The following is a 19,535-nucleotide window of genomic DNA, read 5'->3' on the forward strand; positions in this document are numbered from 1 at the left end:
AGTTCTTTGTGTGTGTGTGTGTAAGTGTTCAGAGTAGCATAATTTGCATCCATTGTTTGCTAGGTGCATTTGTGTGTATTTTTTGTTTTAAAAAAGTAAAAAAGAAGAAGAAGCAAGAAGCAAATGAGTAAACTGTGACTGACACTTCCTTTAATATAACTAAATTAATCTTATCACATAACGATTATCATAGGAATTAGATACTCAACAAACTGTCGAAAATTTGAGTAGAAAAGAGAAAATTTTGTGTCAGTTAAAAGGAAAATACTCTCTAGAAAACCTACGAACACTGGTTAGTGCTTGATATTTCACTGTCAGATAGAGAAACTATTGGAACGGTAATCCCTAGATTGGCAATGGATCCACGAGACAATGAAACGCTGACAATACTTCCGGATATGTCTAACAGTAAAACTTTTAAACAATATGTCCTCAAGATACAAATTTTGCATACTGATAACTTGAGTGCAGCACCAATGATAAAATATTCTAACATCTTATGGAGAAAGCACGTACAGTAACGAAAATAATTCTTACAAACCTTGTCGTTACTGCAGGGTCACCATTAAAAACTAATAACTGTGTTATGAAATAAAGCGACATTTTAAAAAATATCACTAATAATTTTTTATTGATGACATGCGTTTTTATTAACTTTTAACAAACTTTGTAGACCTATATGATACGATGTAATCGTTGTACTGCATCTGGCTGTTATTCTGAATACAAGTTCTTGTCAATTTACCTGGCGTAGTTAAGCGTGACTACTAAGCCAGTAGGGAACGGGTAGAATAACTAGTTTCTTTCCTGTATGGTTCAAAAGTGTGTACGGGAGACCTCGAAATTAAGTACCAGAGTAAAGAGATAGTTTGAGAATTAGGATTAGTACTACAACTGAATAAGAGTCCCCTTGCTGCTGCAATGACTAGCGCACGTGCCTTTGGTGCACCAATTACAAAGTGTGTTTTCCGGTTTGAAGAACATTGAGCGTACTACTAGAAAATCTCAGATTCTACGTTTTAAAAATATGCTTCCTCTTATATACAGGGTCTGTCCAAAAAGTATCGGGACTACATTCATGAAAAAAAAAAAAAGCTGCAGAGTATGTACAATGGGTTAAAGTTCTTCAAAGTAACATCCTTTTGCGTCCCTACAGTTACCAGTGCTTCTGCTTCTGTAAGTCTACAACCGGAATCCCATTCAGACACTGTGTCAAAAGTGCTTACACTCTTCCCACCGTTGTCTGAGGGCGCCCATTCAAGCTCCGTTTCGTCCAAGGGAAGAGGAAGAAGTCGGGCGGAGCCAAATCTGAATTGTAGAGAGACAGAAGCAGCGTTACCGTGTTGTGTTTCGTTAGCAACTCATCACTGGTTATCACATTGTTTTTAAAAAATCAGGCTTAAACTCCACACGTCCCAACAGTTCATAACAAATCGACTCATAGCTTTCCTTTTCTTGCCTAAACAAATCCTTTGAAACTGGTATGAGACACACTTTCCTAGTCTAACACCTTGAATCCTGACACCATCACTAAACAACTGGTCACACCAAGTACGAACCAGAGTCTCCGAAGGATCATAAACAACTAAGCCAGGTTGCGTCGTATACCTAATATCTATAACTAACGTTCCTACCCCTACAACCCTCCCCCACATGCACATCCATTTCTCTTAGCTGAAAAAATCAGTTCCGATACTTTTTGGACATACTCTGTAATCCCACTGCTGACAAAAGACGTAAGTAGAAATCAATCAACTAATCAACAGTACTACTGCATAACTATAAAGAGAAATTTGTACACTTCGATAAACATTCCTTTGATATAAGATACTCTTGCCTTTCTATAGTATTGACAAGAAAGTTCTTTAACAGAAGCTGTAGGCGTTCAAGATACGTGAAAATTATTCAATTCTATTCCCCTTTTGTTATTTATAGTATTTTTTTAAAATATAAAACTCGAAAACGGGATAAAAATTCGGAGCTCGGAGTAATAAGAATTTTGACAGGGCGCTTGTGAGTAATCCTTGTGGAAGGGACCAGTAAATTGGAGTTCCACCACTGTCAAAGAAACCTTTCTTTCTTAATTTAATGCCCCACGATAATGTTCTATACGCATAAGAGACAGAATATTAATAGGGCCACTGAATGAGAATAGGCGGAATGAGAATGTGGGAGGAAGCCGGAGATATCCACTACGAACTCACGTGACCGAACAAGCATCATTCGCTCCAGAAGTGACAATTCTACCACTGAACCATCGTGCTCCTAACCGAAGACGCGATTTGGATTTCTTGGTGTTATTTGCAGCCCCACATTTTGATGCTGATTCCATCCACTTATTTAGTTTCAGATGTTTTTCTTTCAATTGATTGATTGATTTTAACGTCCCTTTCAACAGCAAGGCTATAAGAGACAGGACCTAGTGATTTACGTGGAATCCGAATCACATGAGCTCCAGCCGAGAATCGAACCCGGGTCTCCCACGAGTACGCTAACCGCTTAGCCACGAAGGAGCTCTGTTTTCTTTCAGTTATTGTCGTCATCTAACTTCGAACCTGAGATCTTTCACAGAGGAAAAAAAAATAATACATTTCTATGTTAGTAGTAAAGATATACGGAACGAATCCTCCTACCATAATTATGCCTTTAGCTGTGCACATAGTTTATATTTGTAGACTCCCCTTCATTTTCTTTTTTAACCCGCATAGAAATCATTTTCCTTTCTATAGATATAAACTGTTGTCTTTTTTTGTTTTTCCCACGATAAAATATGCTAAAGAAAAGAAGATGATGAAAAAGATTTATCTGACAAAAGACAGACGTGCATCTCCTGACCGTGTGACTTTTGTGAGGCACTCAGGAGATGAAATAAGATTACATAAGCGGTGAAAGTCTTCGTTCGCACTGTTTGTGGTGACACAAAAGTACTCATTCATGAATTCCCTCTACACAAAACTCAATGAAGTTCGTCTCCCAAGTTCCTTTCCTTTTTTTCTTCTTTTATTATGTCAGTTTATTATTATTGTTTTGAATTGTGCAAGGGGTGATTGGTATAATGGATTATAAATCAAACCAAGAATATTTACTTATTCATAGTATTCCATATGGTGTTTGTATTCTGTAAGTGTTTACGAAAGTGTTTTTATTTTGATAGGTAAAAAAATATCACATAAAATATGTTTTTAGAAACATGTGGTGAAATTTAATACTCCAACACTTATATCATACTTCTTCTATGGTGCTAGTAATTATGTTTCTTTGTTTCTGCGGGAAAAAAGTACTGATATCAGTTTCTCAATAAATTAATATATATAGTAAGAATATATATATATATATATATATATATATATATATATATATATATATATATATATATATATATATATATATATATATATATATATTAATGTTTGATACGCACGTTCACTAATTACAGTTCAAAGTATTGTCTAAATTGATAATGGGGAGCCTATTGTAGTATTTCCTTTGTTCGTTTTCGTTCTTATGTATATGAAGGGCAAAAATCAATGCAAGATTTATATGGTACGTCTTACGTGTACGTAATAAATTAACTTGCAGCAGTGTAGTCTCGTCTCCGTCTCACGAGATCAAAAGAGATTACTTTAGTAAGGCCCATGGTTAGCGACTTACTTACTTACTTAATTGTTTAGTTACTTAGTTGCTTGGTTAGTTATTTAGTCACTTATTTAGTAGGTTAGTTACTTTATACTTAGTTACTTAGTTAATTATCTACTTATTTACAACTTAGCTCCTTAGTTAGCTAATTACTTAATTTCTTAACTTAGTAAGTTGTTTAGTTGCTTTATCAGTTTATTAGTCACTTTGTTGGTTAGTTATTGAGTTACGTAATTAGTTAGTTTTTTTTTACTTGGTTGTTTAGTAAGTTAGTGGTTTAGTTAGTTGCTAAGTTGGTTTCCTGGTTCTTATATTGTTATGAATTCGGTAACTTACTTAGTTACTTCGTTAGGAAATTAACGTTCCTCTTAGCACCGAGGTTATATGAGACATGGTTCTGCAGTTTAACGTGAAATTCGAATCACATGAGTCCCACCATGAATTAAAATCCGGGCTCGGTACACTAACCATACAACCACAAGGAAGCTGTTTCTTGTTTAGCAAAGAGTAGTATCTGAGAGGTGACTTTCTTCAAAAGTTATGAACACTTAAAAAAAAGCGCAGTGGAACAGGTTAAAAATTGTCTCATTGAACTTCTGGAAATAACCTTTGTATGTAAGATAATACCTCTTCAGATTGATTTTTCTACGTCAATATTTGACATCGATTTTAAAAATTAGAGAGATGAGATTCTTGTTTAAAAAATTAGCACAATATGCTACACCAGTGACTTGGGTAACACCAAATCAACATGATTAGTGGCAAGCCATTTGCCGGAGATAGAGAAGCTTTCATGTTCTGCAGCCGTCAGATAAAAGCTTCGTCTTGAGGCAGCTATTATTCCTTTTAATAACTGTTTATCAATTCTCCTTTCCTTCTTTTCCTTCCATCTATCATGCTCCTTAAGGTACAGTTCCTTCTCAGACAAAGTCTCTTCCTATGTTTAATTATATCTAATAGTTTTTTCTTCCCTACTATTCCTAATCCTCTCAACACTACAACCATTTCCGTTCTTCTCAACTAACTTTCTCTATTCTTTTCCACACCCATATTGAGAAAGTTTCTGACTGTTGTTTGTTACTTAGTCAGTGTCAGTGTTATGCCTCGAACAGTACATTATTCCATACAAAACATTTGATGATTTTTTTTGTAAACTATATTCAAAGTCCCACACAATATACTTTTTTTCCTTCAAAGTGCTTTTACATTATTAGTATCCTTGTATGATTCCCATTTTAGATTTAGATTTAATCTATAACTATAGATAAAAATCTGACCAAGATAAATATCTTATATTAATAACTTGTACATTCTTATGCAACACCGTAAGGTTGTAAAGAATCAGACTTGCTATCAACGTGCGCTCAGAACGACGACCTGGGTTTAAATCCGGTGAAGTTGGCAGATGTACAGACTAGAATGCAGTATCCACACTCAAAGATAATATATATATCATTGTGAATACATATTATCTGTGTATCCGATGAAGATTATAGTATATAGCCTAAGCTGTACAAAATCATTAATGTAAGATTTTATGATTGGTAAGATTTTGGATTTTTTTTTTTTTTTTACATATATATTATCTTTGCTTTTATTTCATGCTCGAACTTTATATCACACGAATATCATTACCTAGATGCGTCTTTGACTTTATCCTCTCCTACTTCTATCTTTTGGTATAGATCCCATTTGCAACATCTAACAAAGGAAGTATTTAAAGTTGTATGCGGGGATCTGCATGTATTATACATCGTTGGAAAAGTCACACCTCACATGTGAAATATTTCGCTTGACTGGAGCCTGTAGGGGATATGGCAACCACTTGAAGATCAGAATAAGGCACACTCCGAAGCACCAGAAAACTTAGACAAAATAGGAAGCTTTGATATAATTGTTTTGGGACGTGGTAGCAAATGTCCACACTCAGGAGTAAGGATGGTACCGACACCGAGACAAGTTTCGATCTCGTCTCTAATTTGAGACCAAAATGTGCTTTTCCAAATCGAGACGAGACCGAGATGGAGCCCAGGCTCGTCTCGATACATATATGTCCATTCTGTACTTTTGTCCGCCATATTGGATCCGTCGTATTGCATTTTGCACTTTTAACATTGGATTCTTACTCCGCGACCACAAAACCCTCTACCTACCCTTCAGATCCATTGCAGTGTTTTGCATTTTGTCCGTCATTTTGGATCTATCATTTTGAATTTTATACTTTTGTTATCTAATTTATATATAGTGACGTCGAATATCTTTATATACCTGATTTCAGATCCATAGCTTTTTTTTTTTTTTTTGAAATTGAGTCCGCCATGTTGGATCCGCCGTTTTGATTTGTAAACATTTGATGTGAGATTCATATTCAGCTACCTCTTAAATCTATATATACCACGTCTCAAAACAATACATCATAGCTTCCTATTTTGTCCAAGTTTTCTGGCGTTTCTGAGCGTGCCTTGTTCTGATCTTCAAATGGTCCTCTCGCCCCCTACAAGCCCCATTCAAGCGACATATTTCACATGTGAGGTGTACTCGGTGTGACTTTTTCAACTTATAACAAATGTATATTAAAAATCAAAATAGCCTAAGCAGAAAGATACATCGTTTTAACACCCATTCATACATGAAACCTCTTCATTATTGAGGTCTAAAAGCAACAATTGATCAACTAAGATTTTTTTATATTATTCTTGTTTATTTTTAAAACAGAAAAATTGTCTCTCCAGCCACATTTTGACATAATAAAACTGTGGATTTTGACCTAGAAATCATATCACATGACATTTGCATAAAATCTCCATTTGATAAAGAAAATCAAATCACGTAGAGAATAAACTGTGGCGTCATTTTAGGTTTCTCCAAGGGCAAAATTCTCCACTGAGATAAGAATTTTGGTTTTTTTTTTATTAATATATTTGTATTCAATTTATTAGAAAGCATGCGTTTCTCAACCTCAAGTGGAGCACTTGTCCTCTCTTGCCTTCTTCAAATGATACCCCTGGGAGTAATTATAAAGAAGTGCACTTTACATACTAAAATGTATCTGTTTTGTGCAGAATAAATTACTGTCAGAATAATTTCAAAAATTTGTACTGCAATCTGAAAGAAAAATTGTTCAGTTGTTTTTCAACTGGTTTGTGGTAAGATACCGTTAATGTTCAGCGAGTCTATCATAATATGGTAATAGGTAAAAACAGTTAAAGAGCTAATAGTATTTTCAATACATTTTCCATTAACATTACTGCCATTCAAAAACAAAACACTTGATAGCAGAAAAGTTGATTTTTAAAAAATGATTTTCTGTTTACCCAAACGCTGCAAACTTACAGGTTCGATCAGGCTTGTACCTATAATAAGGTTGCCAATATTATATGATACAGCCTTATTTCTGGACATAACTGGCGTCTATGGCCTTAAGCCTGTCACGTATGAAGGATGATATCCCTCGGAGAGTATAGTATCCGAGGATATGAGCAAGGAAGGAAAGAAGTGGCCTGGAACCTGTGAGTTAGATACGATCCCGGCATTTGCCTGGTATGAATGAGGAAAACCTGGAGAGAACCGAGTGCCTTCACCGGGAATTATACCCGAGAGCGCTCCCACCAATGCCGAAAGCATTAGCGATTACACTATGCGGCGCTACATCTTCCCCTCTCCCCCATGATACAAGAATTAGTAGATTAAATGAGCTTTTTCTTAGCTTGCAGAGATACATTTTTAACTTTTACCGACTGTGATGTCCCTCAAGAGCCACCACTGATTATTACTAACACTTTGAGATTCTGCTACAAATTTGTTTTACAGTGAAACACAAGAAGAAATTTCGGGAAGAAGTTGCTGCAGATTCTAACTGCATTGCCTGGTGGGACAGAGAGGACCAGGAAAAAGTCAGAATGGATCACAGTGGACCTCCGCTACCACATTTTTTCTCTTAAATATACTGTATATATGATGATTACATGGTAGATCGTACCCGTGAACTTCTAACTTGGTATTTTAAATTGACTTAACATATTAATGACCAGTGATGGGCAAACTATGGTCTGTGGGTCAGCTGTAGCCCTCTTAAAAGTTCTATACGGTTTGCGACATGATTCCTAGCCTGATGAATGAAAAACATAGGGTTAACACAGGTCATTTTTTTTTTTTTACCTAGACATGTTCTCGTTTTTGGGTCCTAAAAATTGTCCCAGCAAGTTTACAGGAAAATGGATAAATGTCTGTTTTTTCGAGAGGGTTCAGACAATTGCTCTAACTTGTACTAGGCATACTGTTGATTTTACTAAATGTAACATTGGCCCTCCCTATTTTTTTTTGACCCCTGCTTAAAAAGTTTGCCCATCACTGAATTAGACCTATAATTACACCGATTTGGAATTATCGAGAGGAATCACAGTACACCAATAGACAAACTAGAGTTTTCTTAAAAGCTATAATAACTGTAATGGGGTTTGTTTGGATGTATACTATAATCACAAGCTGTCTGCCTTCGCTAATAAACTATTTGTGAGACCACAATTGATTTGAGAAAGTACATTATTAAGTTTACTATAATGAGTAGAAAGGGAAACATGTACGTATATCAATAGAACAAAAGTAATATAAAAGTCAATCAATATTATTACTAGAGTCACGATTTTCTTACAATAAATGTATTGAGCTTCAATTGCAAAATTACCAATGAATGGAATGCAAATGAGAGATGAGTTTCAGATTTATTTTTCTAAAATATAAATTTACATCTCATTATATTTAGACATAATTCCATGCAGTATAAACCAAAACATCATGGCAGTTAGAAGCTACAAAATATGAGACAGACAAGATGTCTTTTAATTGAATGATCTGTGGTCAGTACATTTATAGACCAGATTTTAATTGATAAATTTAGCGTCCTTTTTAACACCCGGTGGTACATGGGATAGGATCTACTGTTTAAAGTGGGTTCCCAAATATTACTTGCGTTCATATTCGAAACAAGTACTCCCACCGGCATTGAATCCAGAACCATGAGTACAGAAATCACTTAGCTATGGCGAAATACTTTCTACTCAGGAGCTCACTACTTTTCAAGTCAAATATACCAGTAAGTGGATGGGTCAGGCATGACATATTTCAGCCAGTACTTTCTACGCCATTTGTTTCCGATGGATTCCAAAGAAATGTACTACATATAGAACTTACGATACAATTGATGAATCAACCATGGCGACTTCCAGCTTCATTTGTTTCCGATGGATTCTAAAGAAATATGCTACATATGAAAATTAGGATACAATTTATGGGTCAAGCATGCTGTAGTCGTACTTACAGCATAATTACTTTGTTGTGAATTCCAAATAAATGTGCTATATATGGAAATTACGATACAACAGATGGGTCAAGCATGACATATTTTCAACATAATTGGGTTCTGGTGAGTACCAAAGAAATGTGCTACATATAGAAATGACTTTCAGCATCATTTTCCTCCGGTGGGTATCAAAGAAATGTGCTACATGTAAAATTTGCAATACAACTGATGGGTCAAGCATGACATACTTCCAGCATAATTTGTTTTCAGTGGATTCCAAAGAAATGTGCTACATGTAGAATACAATTGATGGGTCAAGAGTGGCATTCTTTCCTCATCATTTGTTTACAATGGATTCCTAAGAAATGTCTGCACATAGAAATTACGATAAAATTGATGAGTAAAGCATACCGTACTCGTACTTCCAGCATTATTTGCTTCCGGCGAATTCCAAATAAATGCACTACATATAGAAATTACGATACAATTGATAGGTCAAGCATTATGTACTTGACCTTTAGCATTATATATTTTTGTTGGATTAGCTTTATATGGAACATAAAATGATTATGTTTTGCTTTAATCTATAAACATTATAATGAAATAGGATTTTTCTTTTTCTTTTTTTAATTTCCCAAACAATAAACTTTAAAGGATAAATGAATCGAAAGCAAGGGAAGTAGGTAATGCATTTGCATCAAAATAAATCGAAACACACACTGGCCTATCCTTAAGTTAGCGACGTATATTATGAAAACAAAGTGTGACTTTTGGGACCTTGCATTTTCCTTGACAGCGAAGTTGACTAAATTCCTTGAGTTATTCACTGCCTCGAGATCCACCAGGAAACAAACCGGAGACCAGATATTGCCCTCGCTGCAAGTCTAGTGGTTAGGACGTGTGCCTCTTGGTGCAAGTGGTCCCGGGTTCTTTTCCCGCTGGGAGAATACAAAATTCAAAGTTCACAATCATTCACCTTTATTAATGATAATTGTGGAACGTTAAACTTAGAAACCGAGTTAGATAGAAGAAAAGGACGCGCACAGTACATTTTAGGTAACATACAAAGTAAAACTCAAATCCATAAAGTAGCTTGGAGGAGTGTTTTTCTGTATAGTTAAATAGTTCCCATGCCTCCAGAAGTAAAATTTTGATTACACACACACTACTTAAGAAGACACTCAACTTACGTTAGCTCTCACAGCACCTAAAATTTAATATCTATAGCTTGGAAGACAACTTCCTTGGAGACAGGAAATCACAAATTAAACTCAAGCAATGCCCTCCAGCAATTGTGAGTTGTAATGACCTTAATGTTTTGTAAACGATATATTTGAAACAAGGAAGAACAAAATGTTAGTATATTTCTTTATGACATATAATCTAATAACTCAATCAACTGTTACATCATACTAAATACTCGACTGGAAAGGAAACTGTCACTAAGCTCAATCAACCACTATTAAGCTCATGTTACTTCGTCATATCCTGTCGTCATTTAGTTTCATCGTGAAATTCATCTCTGAATTCCATTTCATTCCAGTAATCAAAACTGGCTTAGGATTTTCAGAAAATGTCTCCAGAATAATTATGTCCATGAAGAGCAAACACAAAAGAAGGAACAAATAGTTTACCCGATCTTTCACAGTTCACAACAAATATCTAGAGCCAGCAAATATTCTACAAGTGGGTATGTATATTGCAAATAACCCTCTATTCATACACACAAATTTAATAAATCTCTAACGGGCGTTGAGTCAAAAAAAAAAAAAAAAACTTTGATAATGGTTGTTCACAGGAAATTAAAAAAACATTTTATAAAGAAAATAGTATGAAATTGATTTTACTTTCTGCTTTAATAGAAGGCTCAAAAAGGATATTGAAAGATAAATGTAACTCTCTGGTATATTTTTCCATAATTTTACAAAATAGTTTCCACTGTTTATAGTAAAAGTTTAAGAGGCAATACGTGGCAATGAAACATACTTCTTCAAGATAACCGTACATTAATATAATAAATCAATAACGGAAGTTGACTTTATTTTTAATTTCATTTAGCATGAAGACTATCAGACTGACTTTTAATGAAATATTTGCCAATATCCTTGTTGAAATCCACGAGTGGTTACAGGCTACATTTAATCACTCTTACATTCTATAGTCAATATTAGAACACAGAACTAGTCAATATTAGAACACAGAACAAGATAAGTGGAATGAAAAATTAAATAACCCCATTAGTTTAATTCTTTAGAGTTATGATTGTCTAACATTATTATGGAATGAGATGAATTAATCGGCTTTGGTATGATAGAAAGTAATTTCGTTGTATCTCGACTTTCTACACATCTATGTCTGAGAGTTCTGCCCGAATGCAGGCTCTAGTTCATTTACTTTGACGTAACTAGTTGGAATCACAAAGCCAGCACAGAATGGGCAATTATTTCCCTTGAATTTCAGCTAGAATTTAAGGGTTAGAGTAGATGCATGAGTTGATAATTACGATTTAATATACCAGTATCATTAATGCTTCATTATACAAGGTGAAACTTGCATATGTCAATATTAATATTCCTCCTACAAAAATCCTTGTAACTTCTTTTGAAGTCACCACCAATCCTACTATCTAATGCTGTTTATGCACCAGTGGTAACTCTTCAGAGAAATTGTGTTCAGGTGCTTCATTTGGAGAGGGGTACGAGGGTAATTGTCCCTGACTTTAAAAAATACATACTTTTTTAATAAATTGTATACTAATATACTAATAAAAAACGTGAAACTCCTATATCGGAGGTCAATCTTGCTCTCCTTGGGAAAATCTGAAATGACGTTACTGGTCGCGTTGGTAAAATTTTATCGGTACTAGCTGAGGCAAAAAATTATATACAGCTTCAGAATGTGTCAGAAAACTGTATACAAGAAAAAAAGTACATTACGTAAGCTTTCTTCCCTTAGTTTGAAGCAAAAATAATAATAAAAAACTTTCTCGATGCAACTTTCCTCCGCCACAGTTGTAGGCACTTCAAACCTCTCAATAACGGTAACCGATGGGACATGTCATAAATGAGAAATGTTATTATAGATAGGTTACACAAATTTTGATGACTTATAGACGTGTAGTAATAGTACGCAGTGTATACAGTAAATACATTAGTTATGAAAGTAAATATAGGCTAATATCGAAACTATACTCAGTGTTCGACTTACTGGTGGAATTCCCTTCTGTAAAGAAGTAAAAATATCGCTGGAAAGGGAGTTATATCGACATGTACTGCAAAATATAATGAACCTACTTGTGTGATACAGTTCTTTTCAAGTACAAGTAATACATGTATACAAATCCCTTAATTCGCTTACTAACTGTATTAATAAAAAAGTAATCCAGAACTAACCAATCACGGTGATTAATGAATTAAAAAGAAAAAAAAACCTACAATAGCGAACTGGCGTGAAATCTTTCGGATATTAGTTTCTGGCCAAAATTTGCTTGTAACTTCTGGATCAGTTGAATGGCTCAATTGAGGATTTATTTTGAAACTGCATAAAGCATATTTTGCGCTAAATACACCTAAATTGAGAAAAAAAAATTGTCCGTTATGATGAGGTTACTAAATCATTTGGGATAAAAGAAGACTGCCCGTGTCTGTATCTAAAAGTATCCGTAAATAAGATGGTTCTATCCCCATCAGACGTGCACCCTGAAATTTTTGTTGGGAGTGGTCCATTTAGGGGGGGAAGGAGGAGGTCCAATTACTACAAGACACTACGTAATTGTACACCCGAAAATATGGTAAGGAAATACTGCCACCTATATATTCAGAAGAAAAAAAACAGTAGAACTAGATTGTTTTTGTACGTAAAGAAAGAGTACAGATGAAGAATAAGATCAAATCTTTATGTTATGTTACATCAATAATTTCTCTGTTAAACAAGTATAGTTCTATTAAGAAAACGGATAAATGTATATCGAGTTACAAGTCTGACCCGGTGGTCTCCCCGTCCGTGCGCCCCTGTAATATATATATTTTTGCCGAGACGAAATAAAAGTTTGTCTATACTATGAAGGTATTCATTAAAGGATATATATATATATATATATATATATATATATATATAGAGAGAGAGAGAGAGAGTTTTACTGTATCTATACATTAAAAGATATTTGATCTAAAAGCCTTTAATTCAATACCAATTTAGGTCCATAGTTGCACCCTGATAGGAGATTACGATCAATAACAAAATACTACTAACAAATATATTGTTATTGCATAATCATATATTTGAAAAAAGCATTGATAATGGTTATTCACAGGAAATTAAAGGAACATTTCTTAAGGGAAATAAAATATCATTGAATTGATTTAGCTTGTTGCTTTGACAAAAGGTTCTTTAAAAAAAAAAAAGTATACTAAAAGATAAATGTAACTCTTTTTGTAGGTTGTTTCTCGAAGCCAGTTAGCAGAAATTTTAAAAGCCTACTCTGAGAAGTAAGTTATTGTTCTGTGATGTTTCACATGTCAGTAGAGTTTCTTTTTTTGTGTGCAAATTTCTCAAGGAAATACTTTCGTTTTCTTTCATTCTTTAATCATATTTCCTTCTATAAGCGTACGTATTTGTAAAGTTAAGATTCTTAGACGATTGGTTTAATAATTGGTAACCTATGGGTAATATTTGAGAACGTAAATTGTTGAAGAAGGAAAATTAGCAATATTGTTTTATTTTTCTGGTATAAGTAGTTTCCGTAATTTCCATTCAATTTCCTAATACCGATGGTTAATTTTGATTAGGATTCATTTTCTTTTAAATTAAGGTTTAGAGTTCATTTTCTTATGAATTCAAAAATTGTGATTTGGACTCATTCGTTTTAAGAGGCGTAATCACTGGGAAATTAAAATAACGCTAATTTTTACAGTAATTATGTGATATCTTCAAATAGATAAAAGATAATCGAAAGGTGGAACAAGAGCTCCCTAGACAATATTATTTTGCATGAAGTACCGTTATTATGAGTCACCTAGTAGCTTTCCGTTTACAGCCATTTAAAAAGGCGAAAATAAGTGCCGATTTTCTAAATAGCTGAAAATTGATAGCAAATAAGTGAGTCGTGATAACGGTATCACATGCAAAATAATATTGTCTACGGAGCTCTTGTTCCACTTGTCGATTATCTTTTATCTAATTGAAGATATTACATTATTACTATAAAATTAACGGTATTTTAATTTCGCTGTGATAGTGTCTGTTAATAAGAACACATTTATTTTGATTAGATTGTACTCGTTTCGATTTTTTTTTAAGTTCAGCTTATCTTTTCAGTACCGAGGCCGTACGAGACGTTGACCTACAGTTTGTGGAGGTTTAACTACTGTAATGCGTTAAACTTTTCCACTGGGAATCAAATTCCGTACAATCAAAGACGTACGCTCTAGCCACTCGACTAAACAGGGAGTGGATCATTTTATATTAGAGTTCACTGATTTTGTTTAGAATTTGGATTAGGGTTTATTCGTTTTCGGTCAGATTTCTTCACCTTAATTAGGATCTATTTGAATTAAGCTTGAATTTTTGTATTTTTCAGCTTTAATCAACATCGGCATTTGCCATGTCCGTTTGAAATCATGATTTGTATGTATATTGGATATCCAAGTATTTTGTAAGTAATTTTCTGGGATTACTATTCCAATGCTCTGCAAGACGAAATATGATTGAATTCGTCTCAGGATTAAAGTGTAACACGTTGGACCATTATTGATTTCTAAGAACTCGAGAAAATAAATAGTAATTCAGTAACATTTTAAGGTTACAAATACATAGTGAGCAAAATATATAGAATTTTGAATTATTTTATAAGTGCGAAGCATTAGATTTAATATTGTTAAAATTTTCTATATGCGTATACCAGGGCGCAAAATTTCCAGTCGCTAGATCGCCATTGGCGACTAAAAATTTAGAGCTGGTGACCAGTGTTCAGTAGGGACGGTTTCTGCCTAAACTCACAGTGCTGAGCAGTTTGTTTCACACGAAAATAATTGTCACTGACTGAGAGAAAACACGGAATGTAAAGTCTCCACAACGGACATGGAATGTATTTCTTTGTCAAACCAAAGGCTCTTGGGGGGAGGGGGGAGAGAACCTCTCATAATTTGTACGTGAGAGATACTGGCGACCATCATTTTTGAATTGACGAGTGCGTCTGACTTCGAAATTTTGCGCCTTGCCGTATACTATAGGAAATGGAATCTTTTAATTGTTGTTTCTATTATCTCATTTATTCCTTTTTATCGCATAGTACAAAAGATCAAATCAACGAAGATGTAAGTCTCCTTTGTACCCAAATGGATAACACGTATGGTCTTTGGTTCAATTCTCACTGGAGGTGCTTGACTCGGATAAAAACTTGAGTGGTGATTCAGATCCTATTTTGAAAAGTATTTCCCGTTTCATAGAACGTCGATACTGAGAAAGAGAGGTTTAGCTCCAGTCAAGAAATGAATCAATAAATTTACAAGTAAATGTTACTTTTAGATAACAATTACTTAGCTCTCCAATTCACTATTGTAAAATAAATAATGAATTTAATCCAGAGCAACATCTATGAGCAAACAATTCAGCTGAAGCGGATTTCAGTTGAGACAACAATTATTTATAAAATGAATAGATATTTTGGACTTTTAGGCACACATTTCATGCTTCTAATCTTAAATATATTTTCTAAATGAAGAATTAGCAAAATTTTATTTTTAGCTCGCAAACCGTATCTGGTATCAATTGCAACTTGCCTTTATGCAAAGAAAGCTTCACTTAACAATTTATAGTAAAATTATTCAGCGCATGACTGTCAAACGTACTGCCATAATATCAATGTTAAATAATAAAGAAACATAATATATTATCATTATTCAGATATCAATCACTACTTTTTTAATACTAATATTCTGTAATGGCAACTCATTTCCCAAGTTTTATTGTAATTTTACCGTACTTGTACTCTATTCCTAGGAAAGAATTGCAGAATACAACGATCAGAACTTTTCTTCTACTTGAAACGTCGTTCCGTCTGGTATTGAGAAACCAGGAAGAATGGCTGTCTTGCAAAGAACACGTAAGTACTTCATCTCATTCTGATTATTTGGGTATACATTCGTCAAACAATCTTGAGAACTCATTTTTAGAAGAAAATGAAACGGTAAGACTTGATGGAAAAAGGCATGATCACAATATTTGTACTTTAAGACTTGGGAAATGAACTAGAGAAATACCTCACACAGATTTATCTAAGAGAATCATGAATCTCAAAATCTCAATATAATCTATTTCGAATCATCGAACAATGGAAAAGCTTGAAGGATCAGTGGAAAAAACATGAAAATCTATAGCCTTTCATTAACGGAATAACTTATTCGATCCTGGGAAATCAAATTAAATCTTTAAGGTCCCGTGATTGTTCCTGTTTAGAAGTTAGAGGGCGAATAATTATCGTAAGTGTTCATGATAAGATAATTGAAGAAATAATTCTAAGAACACAATTCTACTAACGTAGCTAATATGATTTAGGATCGAATTTTGACATTACAGATCAACTCTCTTTCAGTGAGCCGCTCTTACTAATTTTCTCTATCGGTTCTAGACTTTGTGACAGATTATAAAAGCTTGATTCAGCATCACTAGATGAATGTCGTAATAGTACGTAAGAATATTTTCAGCTTCTACTGTAGCTTCAAATAATATACTTAATAAGGTCTATTCGAAGTAGTACAAATATGCACTCTAAGAAAGCACGGTATCTCAGTGGTTATTTCTGAAGTGAAGGGTCTCTGATTCAATCCCAGGTCATCTGAGTTTGTAACGGACAATATCGTTTCCGTGGATTTTCTCTAGGTTCCTTTGTTTAATCCCATATTCTGAATCCCATGGTCGTTCATAATATTTACGTCCATTAATCATCCGTCTGTTTTAGCCTACAGGACACAATCGTGGGACATTAAAGATTTTATTTCTATTTTCCCATTCTGATATTTATTAAAAAGTCTTATAGTATCATGCCGTATTAACTTATGATTCACATTATTGAATTTGATATAGTAAATGAAATTAATGCAAAATTATTTTGATTTTGAATCCAAATTTAATTGTATTGTATTATTTTGTAGAAAGGTATTGTACAGGTCTTGTAGAATATTTTAGTGTTTAAAAAAAATAGATAAATATGTTTAGTAGAATTGATGTATCTTCTGTGGGATTCCTTTTCATAAAGTAAGTTCCTTAATAACGTTGAAAACTGATAAACGTTTAAAATAAAGTTTACCTTAAAGTGAATCAATGTTTATTCAGTATTAGTTTATAAGAAATAGGTATACTGGAATCAAGACTGGTGTAACCTTAGGTCAATTTGAGCTCTAATGATTGGGAAAGAACTAACTTCGGACAGAACTGCGAGCAAATTGGGTTCTAAAAGAACAGGTAAGCAGTCAAACTTTTACTAAGGACAATATTGTTGGAACTTTCGCTTAGCAGCAAAATCACTGACACAAGTTTATTATGGTAATTATTCCTTCAACTTTCATGTAACTAGGACTCTATAGAATAAACCCGCCTGAAAGTGTACTAGATAGATATTGTTTTAATTTTAATACTTACTATTATTATAATTTTTAGAGTTTAACGCCCCACGAGTATGTGCTGAGGCTAAGGGAGACGGTGAGGATGAGATGAATGATGATAATGGGGGAATGAATGAAGTGGGAGGAAACGGGAGAACCCTAAGAAACCCAACGCACACGATGTTTGTCCACCACAAAGATCACCTCACTAGAGTTTGGATCGAACCACGGACTCCACGCACCAGAGGTGAACTCTCTATTACTGAGCCATCGCGACCCCAATTTGTTTTTCAACCAATAGTTATGAAAAGCGTTGGTAAGATTACAAAAATAATTATTGGTCCACTTAATTCACAAACAGTAGATTTATTCAATGTTTTTTTAGGACAAGTTTGACCCAATTTTTGTTTTACTTGGATTTTGGAGAATAGTAATTCATTCTAAAGTCTGCAAGAAGATTACAATTGGCAGATTTTTGTTAAACTTCCTTTACAAATATAGGAATCAATCCAAAAATTTAACTACGAGAATTTTGCGTTCGTACATGCTCAACATAAATTCCGGAAAATAAGAGTTTGTTAAAAAAAAATATTTAGGTAATTATTGGTCCATTCTTTGCTAAGTGTGAACTCTAGGGAATAGAGATTCACTCAAAATGTTTAGGGATAGGGATGCGCACGAGACAAGATTTGTGGCTGTCTCGTCTCGAAAATGTACTGTAAAAGTGATGTCTCGACTCGAAAAATGTATATTTCTCTATTGGAAGAGCCGTATCTCGACTCGAATTTTGACAGGAAAATCCTGTCTCGACTCGTCTCGTGTGTATCCCTATTTAGGACTAAATTTGGACAGATTTCTGTTCAAAAGTTTTCTAGGACAATTTATAGTGGTTCAATCTTCTTTGAAAGTACATTAGGGACAATATTGTTCAAATTTTGTTCAACTTGGGCTGGAGACATAATGACTCTATTAAAAAGTGTATCATGTGTAATCAAAGTCCAGATTTCGCGCAATTTGGTTCTAAATACAAGCAATCATGTTACAAATTTTGCTATTCTACCAAAAATGGGGAGCTAATCTCCTGGGTTACTTACCAAATGGATATCGCCTAACAAGATACGACTAGAACTGGAAAAGCACGTCCAATATTTGGAATAACACTGCAGCAAAATACTTGCCAAAGTCACCTAATCAATGAGCCTAGTCTTTTCCGGGTGACGGCAATCAAGCACAAAGAGAATATGAACTCAGGTATATTGTTCCCTTCGGATGTGTTGTTACGTCTGTTTGGCACTGACTGTGAAAGTGTTGTGGGAGACAGGTATAAAAAAAAGATTAAAAAGATTTGAAAATGGGGATACGTACATTTGAGGAGGAAGGGGGAGAAATTGAAGGAGTATGGAGGTGGGTGGGTGGGGAAGAAAGCGAAGGAGGACGTGTGGATAAATAACGTTCCCTTTTCTTGACGAACGAAGGAGAAATTACTGAGGATGGAGGGGGAACCGAGTGGTCTGGAAACGTGAAGAGGCTTCTCCACAACAGAGAGTCTTCTTTGTGTCTTCCTTTAGCGAGATGGCTGCAAACCTTCCTGCTGAGGACGGAATTGCAAACTGCTGATAGGAAGTTCCGGAACTAGTTCCGCCATAAGCATTCTTTTTATCCCACTATTACATCTACTATAACGTTTACAAAACAAACTTTATTACTAGTATTATATCATGCGAAAACATTTGGGAATAGGTTACGTATTTGATAAGTATATGCAGGTTACGCAAACTTCATATGGAAGTATTACACGTAAAATCATAGAGAAAAAGGGAATACAAATAGCTTTTTACCTAGCACTCAGTCTTTTGATTTAAATGTAATTAAAATTTAGTACATCTTATTAGAAATTCTTATAATGTTCTTAATATGCATGTTGCTCAGGAAAAAGAAAGTTTATTTTAGAACATAAACTAGTGGTAATAAGAATGACAAGGAATTCCTGATCGATTCAT

General features: G+C 34.3%; 1 protein-coding gene across 1 annotated transcript in view; it reads right to left on the reverse strand.

Moving 5' to 3' along the window:
• LOC145673263 (uncharacterized) overlaps window positions 1–18,837 on the reverse strand; it is a 190,224-nt gene extending 171,387 nt beyond the window's left edge. The window contains exon 1 of the mRNA XM_081742795.1: window positions 18,630–18,837. The gene's annotated coding sequence lies outside the window, so the exon portion shown is untranslated. The remainder of the gene's footprint in view (window positions 1–18,629) is intronic.
• Window positions 18,838–19,535: the final 698 nt, after the last annotated feature.

Source organism: Thermobia domestica, chromosome 16 (genome assembly GCF_964235325.1).
Source record: "Thermobia domestica chromosome 16, izTheDome1.hap1.1, whole genome shotgun sequence".
Taxonomy (NCBI): domain Eukaryota; kingdom Metazoa; phylum Arthropoda; class Insecta; order Zygentoma; family Lepismatidae; genus Thermobia; species Thermobia domestica.